The following is an 11098-nucleotide window of genomic DNA, read 5'->3' on the forward strand; positions in this document are numbered from 1 at the left end:
ATTTCAAGGGCTCAACCTCACTGAACTGCATAGCTCCAAATGTTTTCCTTGTTGCTGGTTTCCATTATCTACCCTATAACCAACTACCTCCTCCCCCCAAATTAGTGCCTTAAAATAACAATGATTTATTATATCTCATAATGCTTTGAGTTGACCTTGTAATCATTTTCTGGTCTTGCTTTATGTCTCTCATGCTGATGGTGTTAGAGAACCACTGGGGCTGGAACTTCCAGAATGACCGTATCACAAGTCTGGCTCCTTGGCTGGGAGAACTGGAAGGCTGGGCTGACCTGGGCCTCTCTCTCCTGCCCTGTAGCCTCAGGGCCTCTCCCTTGACACATGCCCTCTCCTTGCGTTCTCTCCAGCTGGGTGGTCAGACTTAATGCATCTGTGGTTCAGGGCTCCCCAAAGCTCAAAAGTAGAAACTTCCAGGACTTCTTAAGGATTAGATCTAAGACTCCGCACAGTGTCACTTCTGTGCTGTTTAAATATTGTTGTTTAAAGATTGCTATTGTTTAAAGTGAGTCATGGAGCCAGCGGATCCAAGATGGAAGGGAAATACACAAGGGCATAAATACCAAGAGACATGGAGTTTAGTGTTGTTGAGTGTTGGTTCAGTTTTCAACAAGTATTTATTTCACGAGGATTGTCGCTGTTAATTCTCATAATTATGTACTGTTACTTCAAAGTAACAGAGATACAAAAGTTAAGAAACATGCTGAAGAAGGAAGGGTGCCTCACTAAGTGGGGAACCTGGGATTCAAACCCAGGCAGTTCTGATTCCAGAGCCCCTGTCCTTTTTGTTAATTTTTTCCTTGTTAAATTTGTTGGTGTAAATAACTTCCAAGGGCAAAAATTAAAAGAGAAGGAAACAGTCCTACTAAGCAATATTTTAAATCCCTGATGTTATGCTTGTTATGCTTAAAGAAGTTCTCATTTATTAAAACTTACAGTGAGCATTAATTACATTTGCCATGAAAAGATCTGACACTTTCTCTTTCTCTCTCCTCTATCTCATACTTTCTCTCATTCTCTCTTTATGGATAAATGTGGTGGTTGTGTGGAAATTTCTGCCAGCTTTATACAACCTTTTCACTTAAAAGTTTCAGAAAAATGCATTTTTATCTAATCACCCAGGGCTTTTTCTGCTGACCTTAACTGTTTCTTATCCTTCATAATCACTGAAGACTCATCAGTGACATTAGTAGTTCTGTGTAATATAATATGTTTGCATTCTATATTTTTCTTACGCAAAGAAATCAACTCTGATAAAGTAATGACCTCAACATAATTGTCATTAACAAAAAGGTTAGTGTTCTCACCAGAATAATAGAGCCAGGAATCATTCTCTTTTGTGATTCTATATCTTACTTTGCTCTGAGCTCTTTAAACATAACAAATAATCATGCCTCGTTAAGCACCTGCTCAGTGAAGTTGGGAAATCAGACTATGGCGACATTAAATCCTGACCTTTGACTTCTTCTGTCAGATGTCAGAATGATTATTTCTACTGGATCTTGGTTTGACATTAGGGAGCAATTGGCTAATCCTCAGATTCTCCAAACTTGCTCTCTGGTCTCTTGCTAATGCTCATCTTGTTCTGAGTCTTAGATTTATTATGATTTATTCACCATGTGGGGTAACAGTATCTCCTTTTATCTTAAAGGGAACAGCATCTCCACAGTTTTAAGCCCTAGTTCTCAAGGGAACTCGGGGGCAAAGTTTAAAAGCTTAGAAATGGGCTTTTACCTCTTCCCTTTGTCTTCTTTCCTAATATAGAATTTGGACAAGTGGATAAGGGAAGAGACGTGTAATAGGAAAACACTCTGGGTCTAATTAGTTGGCACATCTCCCATGAGGGGTAAATATTAGAGTAACATCGTACCCAGAAAAAGAACTATGGATTTGATAGCTTTTCCAAACAATGGGCCTAACATATTTGTTTTGAAATGTAATCACTGGCCTTTAGTATTTCAAAAGCGTAGTTGGAGTTTGGCATTGCTGTTAAATTACTAATATGATAAAGTCCAGAATTGTGAACAGTGTCAGCCCAGATTATATACAGAATGAAGTGTGAGAAAAAGTATGGGAAAATTTTCGGTAGACTAGATAGGAGAGAGAAACCTTGGGGAAGAGAGATGTACTCAAGCAGAAAATTTAAGAAAAGTGAAACTCACCTTAATTTATCATCTATTATGTGTCAAACACTGTGCTGGGCATATCATAAATGAACAGGAAAACTGAACAATAGCAGTAGCATCCCATGAAAAGGAGCTAGAACAGAAAGGAGAGAGCAGCATTGAAATAATGAATTTATATCTAGGATTTGCTAAAAACATCTGAACATAAACTCATATTTCAGAAAATCCCGAAATAGGACACAGTAGAGCTCTACATCCAACTATAAAAATTGAAGTTGGGGGGCTTCCCTGGTGGCGCAGTGGTTGAGAGTCCACCTGCTGATGCAGGGGACACGGGTTCGTGCCCCGGTCTGGGAAGATCCCACATGCCGCGGAGCGGCTGGGCCCGTGAGCCATGGCCGCTGAGCCTGCGCGTCTGGAGCCTGTGCTCTGCAACGGGAGAGGCCACAACAGCGAGAGGCCGGTGTACCACAAAAAAAAAAAAAAAAAAAAAATTGAAGTGAGGACAAACAGCCCTTCTCCTACTTCAAGGCAATTTACTAAGCTTTATCAATCCGAATGTGCTTACAATTCACTCACTCCCTTTTTGCTGAAGTTGTCCACAGCGTTTCTCTTCTTTGCTGCCATGAGCTGATGCTGGTTTGCCAGTAACAGTTTTAGAAATTCTGTGGGTTGTTGATCCATGTGTCTTAATACAATCCTTTTAAGTATTCAAAGTGAAGGCTGCTAAATAAAGAGCCCAGGTTCAGTACCTAACAAGAGTCCTTAAGAGGAGGGAGAAAAAGATAAAAGACAAGAGTTGTATGGTAGTAGGAGAGACTATAAAATTAGAAGGACATTGCAAAAGATACGGTAATGTAGAGAAATATAGGAAGCTTGCAGAGTCCTTAGCACTTTGTTCACATGTTCTCCAGAACTAAGCACACCTTGATAAATACTGGTTGACTGGGTAAGTGAATTGTTCAAGGCCAGTGCTTCCACATCTTTTTCATGTCGCAGCAGGCTTGGAAAATGTATGGTAAACAGGGGTAAACAGGAGTGTTTTCTTGCAGCTGGAGAGGATTGACTTCCAGGATTCCTGCCTACTCCAGGTCTTATGGGATGCCCAGAGGATGAGCAATTGAGTTTCTGAGCACCTGCATGTGTTGTGGTCCAATGCATGAGAAGCAGTAACCTAGACTATGAAATATACTTGAAATATACCTTTCTTCAGGTCTGTTATTAGCATACTCTAACCTTTGTGTGTATTCTGGACAGATGGTGCCTTTGGGGGGTAAAAATGCTTCCCTTCCTTTAGGTGGATTCACCTTCATAAAACCTACTGCTTGGCACAAGTTACATGGGCTGGATTCAACCCCTGCTCACTCATCCACTGTGTGTTTTATATCATTATGTGCACTCAGCATTCTACTGTCCTCTTCCACTCAGCTAAATTTATGCAATCTCTAATCTAGTGGTCGCCGACCACCTTATACTTTTAAATTTATCAGTTCTGTTTCTTGCCTTCGTGAAATCTTCCTTTCACTCAAATTTCTCTTAACCTATCTGCTCAAGTTTCACAGTTCTATATTCTCTTGAATCTACTTGAAAAGGAGAAGAAAACAGAAATCTAAAATTTTCTCTCCCCATTTTCTTTTGTGTTGTCGTTTTTGTTTTGATTTGTTTTTTGCCAAACTAATTTATCCTGAATCACAGCCTCTGATGATTCAAGCTGAGGTCGAGGCCCACCAGCCATGACTCCCAGAAACACACCTGTTGGTTTATGTGCCTTGCTGTCAACATGTGGGTTTTCTGGAGAAGTTTTTGAGGGGTGCTTATTGAAGTGTTTGGGTTTGGACTATGTGATTCCACAAAGGGATGGAGAAAATGAAGGTCCATTTTGGATTGAGTGCTGTCAGGAAGCAGGGGCAGCTCAGTGACCGGTTGTCTCAGTTATTTTTATCTGGAAAGAGAAAGGATTAAAGTCAAGCTAAAGTTGTCATTGATAAAGAAGCAGTTGTCCCTTGTGGTAATCAGCAGAAGGGCTGTTATTTTTGTAGTTGTAGGGTATCTTTGTCTCTGTCTTGTTTCAGGCATAATCACAGTGTGGACTCATCTGTTTTGTCCACCGTAGTCACCAGATGGCCAGGTTTGGGTATTGCTTATACAGACATACCTGGGAGAGATATTTCAGGTTCCTTTCCAGACCACTGCTACAAAGTGAATACCGCAATAAAATGAGTCGCATGCCTTTTTTAATTTCCCAGTGAATATAAAAGCTGTTTGCACAATACTGTAGTCTGTGAAGTGTGCAATAACATTATGTCTAAAAAAAAACAATGTATGTACCTTAATTAAAAAATACTTTATTGCTAACCATCATCCAAGCCTTTAGCAAGCCACACTAGTTATGTCAAAGATCACTGATCACAGATCGCCATAACAAATATAATAACATTGAAAAAGTTTGAAATATGGTGAAGATTACCAAAATGTGACACAGAGACACAGAGTGAGCAAATGTTGTTAGAAACGTGGCGCCAGTAGACTTGCTTCATTGTCACAAAACTTCAATTTGTAAAAAATGCAAATATCTGCTAAATGCGATAAAGTGAAGCATGATAAAACGAGGTATGCCAGTATTCTGCAAGCATTTTTATGTTCGGTTGGAAACGTTAGGCCTAGCTACCAGCTCTGGACTGCCAGACCTCCAACTTTTTCGGTGCAGAATCTTTTTATTCACGTAGTTGTTGTTCTTTATTTGCTTGCACCCTCCCTTTAAATCTTTTCTACTTAGACTAAGGATTCACAATCAAGCCGGAAGATGGGAAAATCCTGTCAGATGCTGATATGGGTCTCTTGCTGAAATCTTCAGGTCTATAAAAAGAGAGAAGGAAAACAGAGCTACTGTGAATTTACTTTGTAGTATCAAAGCTCTCAGCTGGAGAATAAAGACAGAGTCAAGAGTCAGAGAAGTCACAGCATGAAGTTTCATTCCTGTGAAGGCATCCTGTGGCATAAATGAGCCTTGTAGGTGTCTGCACTCTGCCTGGCTTGGCCACACAAGTCAAGGATATTCCCCAAGTATCTTATTTTTGGATTGATGATCCTACACACTTTAACTTGTCTTTGTCGTTTCCATTTTGTGTGTGGGGTATTAGTGGGGTTTCGTCAGAATTACGTCCAAGATGCAGTAATATAGGGAAAATCCCAAGTGTTTTTTCCATGCCCTCCCTTAACTTATGCCATCTGTCTAGATATAACAAACCTTTTGAAATTTCTGGGAGGTCTTCCGTAATAGATTTCTTTAGTTTTCTGTACTGATGTAGCTTTTCCTTATTTTTATATTCTGGTGGTGATTTCCATGGGAGCTGGTGGGAAGAGAGAAGAGTCATTGCTTTGTGAGGCAGTCATTTCGCTCTCCTGTCTGGAGAAATGTATGTGATTTCTAAAGACTGAAAGAGAAAAGGTATGTTTTCCATGTGTCATTTTTTTTTTTTTTACTTGCAAATGGTTGTAGTTGCTGCAAAATTTCATCACCCAAACTTCTCAGGCAAAATGTCCCTTTCCAGATGAGAGAGAAACCGATTGCAGTAAATAGATTTAAGGATGCTCTCAGTTTCCTTAGGGAAGCCTCAGGTGTCCTTCTGCCATGTAGCCCAGCACTGCAGACATACACATAGCTAAGAGATGACCATTTAGCCGACTGACGAACCTGATGACCTGTTCTTAAGGAAGAATTTTATCAATAGAAATTAATCTAATGTTATACTTCAAACTGCCTCCCTCCTCTCACCCAGAAAATTCTAATCACTGATCCTTGATCCCAGTGGATGCGTAGTACAGGAATGTAGGCATTTTGGTAATGTGCTCAGAAACACATGGTTTACAAGTAAAATAGGGAGTCTGCAATTTCTGCATCCATCAGTGCCTGATAAAAGCGATATACCTTAAAATCATTTTTACTTCTGTCATTGCTCACAGATTTGGATACCATTGATAAAGATTGATTTCTTTTTAACTGGCATGTTATTTAAATGCTCTCAGAAATATAATCATGCACTTTGAAAACTGGGAAAAACTTTGGAAGTCATCTGGCTTATAAGTGGGTCTAAAAATAGCATAAAAAATGTGTTCCATTTTCAACTAACCTCGTTAAACACATGTCGCCCTGAAAGTTAAATTGCAGCCTTTATTTAGAGTCTCATTTATAAATATACACTGTGAATTTTCAAGACAGGATATAAAATACAATATTTCCCAAACTTATGTGATCAATCACCCTCTTTCAATTTCATACCAGTTAATATTTTCTGGAAGAATATTTCAAAAAGCACTGTTTGGAAAACTCACATTTATCCACACTTTCTCAGTTTTATGAAGGAAACCTGGCAGAGTTCATCTATTAGTGTCAGTTCCCAGAATAGCACCCAGGATCATGATTTCCAGACTAATTTCCCACTACATCACACACTTCAAAGATGTATGCATATCAACACTGGATAATCATTGTTGAACACACTTATCTGTATAAAATTATATTGTATCTTTGCTATTTTAGAATATATTAAAGAGTTGTTTCGTTGTCTAATGAACTTCTAATCAAGTAAATAATCCAAAACTGCCAAAGCTATTGTGTTTTATTCTTTGTTTGTATTTGACTCTCTTGCCAAATACATATACTTTTAGTATAAACCAAATGATAGAGTGATAGGAATCAATATAAGCTGGATGATTTTGTTTAAATCTTTGATTACAGTCAGTAAAGTATAGTCAAATAGCTCAAGTTAGCCTATAATATGTTTCTCTTCATTGCTTCAGTTGCAAATTTAATCTGAATCCAATGTTTATATATCTACTGCATAGTCAGAATAAAGCACTGATTGAAGCCCCTTTTATAAATAAGCAGTCATGCTATTAATCAAGTTAAACATTTCAATAATATACAAAATATATTATTTTCTTGGAGGAAAGTATTGGTGGTAAAACTATTATGGGAGCACTTAGATCAGTAAACAAAACTAGGTGGAATTGTAACTGTTAAAGATTGAGTCAGGGGAAAAAATAATAGTTTTTATGCAAAGGTCTTTTGGAACTTTCCTCTGAGGTCTTTTAAACTGTGTGGTACATTGAGTCATAAGTATAATTTTACCAAACTGGAGATAACTCAGAAAGTAAAATATACCTAAAAATCTGACTATTGCCATTAGTAAGAATTATTATTTTTAGGCCAAGATAAAATTTGGATTAATTTAACCATCTTGTGCAATAATTGCATTGTTATAGTGCTTTCACAAGGAATGCATTCATGACTATTTATTACAAAAAAAAGAATTTTTGATTTTAGTATCACAAACTCTTATTCTAGAAAAATATGATCAAATTCCAGTGAATAGTTAGCTGTTCATAAAAGAAACCTATTTACTTTTCTTGCTTGTGATTCACAAGCATGGATTTCTGGGTCCTCAAAAAACCTGATAACATTCAGTATGAAGAAACAGAAGCTTTCTTCCATCTTTCCCTGTGTATGTTACTCCTTAGCCTGTTTCTGCTTTTTATACTGTCAAGATCTTTCTTCCTTCAAGTTCCCACCTAAGTCCCGCCTAAGTACAACATAAAACTAGCTCTAGCCTTTACATATTCCTCTTCTCTGGAATCAGTCTTTGGTTATTCAGCCCTGTGAAGAGCCCAGCAATGAGGTCACTACACACTGATTAGAAAATGGCCAAAATGTGGAACACTGACACCAAATGCTGGTAAAGATGTGAAGCAGCAGGAAATCTCATTCATTGCTGGTGGGAATACAAAATGGTGCAGACACTTTGGAAGACAGTTTGGCAATTTCTTACAAAACTAAACATACTTTTACTGTAGGATCCAGCAATTACACTCCTTGGTATTCATGCGAAGGAGTTTAAAACTTAGGTCCACACAAAAACATGCACACAGATATTTGTAGCAGCTTTATTCATGATTGCTAAAATGTCGAAGCAACCAGGATGTTCTTCAGTAGGTGAATGGATAAATAAACTATAGTATAATGCATCCAGGCAGTGGAATATTATTCAGCACTAAAAGAAATGAGTTATGAAGCCATGAGAAAACATGGAGGAACCTTAAATGCATATGACTAAGTGAAAGAAAACCAGTCTGAGCAGGCTAAATACCGTATGATTCCAACTATATGACATTCTGGAAACAGCAAAACTCTGACTCCAATAAAATGATCAACAGTTGCCAGTTGTGGGGAGGAGAGAAGAATAGGCAGGACACAGAATGTTTGGGCAGTGAAAATATTCTGTATAATACAGTAATATCTATGTCATTATATATTTGCCCAAACTCAGAATGTGCAGCAACAAGTGTAAACCCTAAGGTACACTATGGACTTTGGGTGATTATAATGTGTTGATGTATTAAATAGCTTCATCCTTGGTGGAAAATGTGCCATTCCAGTGAGTGATGTTAATAACGGGGGAGGCTATGCATGTGGGGGGGTGGGCAGGAGGTATATATGCGAAATCGCTATACCTTCCTTTCAATCTTACTATAAACCTAAATCTTCTCTAAAAAATAAGAGACTTATGCAATAGAATTCAAAGATGAAATTAATTCAAGAGGAATTCACTATTAATCATCAGCGTCAGAGTTGGTAGAGATCAAATAAGAAAAAAGAATAATAAGTGCATGTTGGAATTGTCACCTCCTACATGACTGGTTATCTTAGCAAAACTCAGTGACTTGAGGATATGAGGAAAGAGAAGAAATATATGCAGTACTGGTAGCAACACCATCTTGAACCGTGACTGTAAAGGAAAGGAGAGTTGAAGAGATGCAACCAGAGAGTATAGCCAAGGAAGAAGTAATGTTGAAAATAGAAAAAAATAATTGATGCAATAAATTCTTGGTGAAGACAGAAGTAGATGAGGTCAAGAGCATAAGTGGACAGGTGAGCTTCAAATTCTAAGATACAGTTTTAAATGGATAAGAATAGGTACAGGTGTAATATAGATAAGGGGAAGTTGAAGAAATTTGCAACTGATGGAGTCTGTTTGAGAAGTAAAAAATAAGATATATTTATTTAACAACTCCGTATCACACTGTCAAAGAGACTGTCAGCTGCACCTGGAAATGAGTAGAAACTTGACTATGCTTAAGTTCTTTTGCAGAAAAAAAAAAAAAAAAATCTGTGGTAGGGAAGTTTCTAGAGATGTTTCAATTGGTTTTCCTAGAAAAGCTGAGTCTTAATCTAACAGTGATGAAGGAGAGAAATGAGGGTGTCCGTCATCTACGTGGCTGTAGCCCCGTCCTTCCTTCGTTCTTCAACACAATCACCCCAGCCCTGTTCCCTGGATGTAAGAAATACCATCATTTAATTTACATATTGTCTTTCATCCCTGGGATCCTTCCAGCTGAGGATTATTTTTTTTCCCCTGGAGTAGAAGTCTTTGCTCACTATAACTCCACTGTAGTCCATGTAATTCTCCCTATCTTGCATCTAAAACCCCAGATTCCGATGTTTATATCACTTCCAAATCAATCTCGGAACTTGAGGACCACCTTATGAGCCTCTTTTAGGCCTAACACTTGGCTTCTCATCCAGGTTTTATTCCCTGTTAATTTTCTACTACTATTTGTCTCACCATTTCCATATTCCTTTTTTATCTTATCCCAGTGCCCTTCTTCTGGTCACTAGCCTTCACTTCACTTCTTTAAATTCTTGTTGTATCCGAATCTCATAACATCTGTTAGATGTGGGCATGTTGTATGTGTATATAAATGGGTGTAATGTTCAATTGAACATATACTTGATACCTACTACTCAGTACATGTCTTTATGTCTACTTAAGAAGGGCGTGTATTAAGTCAAAGAAGTATGTGGTTGAACATGTGTGACTGGCTAACCTGTGGACAGAGAGTCAGGAAGGATATTGTAGAGTTTTACTTGGCTGGAAAAGACTCTGGAAATCATATGGGAGATGATTTCAGGAAGGGGAAGAGATAAGCCTCTGTTAACCTCCTAGCATACTGAGATCCTCTTAGAAAAACACTGACTTTTTTAAGCACTTTCTGCTTTCTGTTCCCTGGCCAGATTCATTTCTTACCTCACATATCTTCAGAGCAAAAAAAGTCAGAATGATGAGCAAAGACTTCACACACACACACACACACACACACACACACACACACCCCAAAATCTGAAGAACTTAGATTCTGCTTCTGAAGAGATTATTGTTCTGATGAAATATGCCTAATCCCATTGCTTTAGGGATATCTCCAGTTCGAAAGTGAGGTCCAAGGGGGAAATAAAGATACAGTTTAATAAACCTGTGTTGCTTCAGTCTCTCTGTAATATTGGATGATTATGTAGTACGTATTAATTCACAGTGTGTTCACATAATAAACCCTCCTTAAATTAAAAAAAAAATTGACGGGACAGTTTGAAATAAAAAATAAAATATTGGTGGAAAATTGCCAGGCCTCCACCCACCAGAAACTTACAATTTAGAACATTATTAATCACCTCTCCCTTTTATTTTTTTCTGTATTTTGTTCCTAGTCAAAGTCTTAGGACGAGGTGTTCTCTCTAGCTCATTGTTTTTATAAATACCCATTATAGTAATTGCCTGCAACTTTCCTTTGGAATCCACTCCACTCTTCTGTGTGCCATCATTTGGGCGTAACCAGTCCCTGCACCTTGGTTTAGCACAGAATATATACAAATGCTGTTCTGCAGAAAAGCACAGCTTGCTCCTACTGATAGTGTTACCTGACATATGTCCCGATTACAAACTTGGCTCCCTGGAGAAAAGCAATCTGTGCCAAAAGGAAAAATGGAATGAAGTCCTCTGAGCTTCCAGAGGAGGCTTTCTGTCTAATATGCCTCCTAAAATGGAACCATAATTCACTTAAGTTCTACAGACACTATCACCCTACTTCTAAGCAGAAGAGCGATAACTTTTGACCAACAGACCCTC

Source organism: Lipotes vexillifer, unplaced genomic scaffold, assembly GCF_000442215.2.
Source record: "Lipotes vexillifer unplaced genomic scaffold, Lipotes_vexillifer_v1.1 scaffold427, whole genome shotgun sequence".
Classification (NCBI taxonomy): Eukaryota; Metazoa; Chordata; class Mammalia; order Artiodactyla; family Lipotidae; genus Lipotes; species Lipotes vexillifer.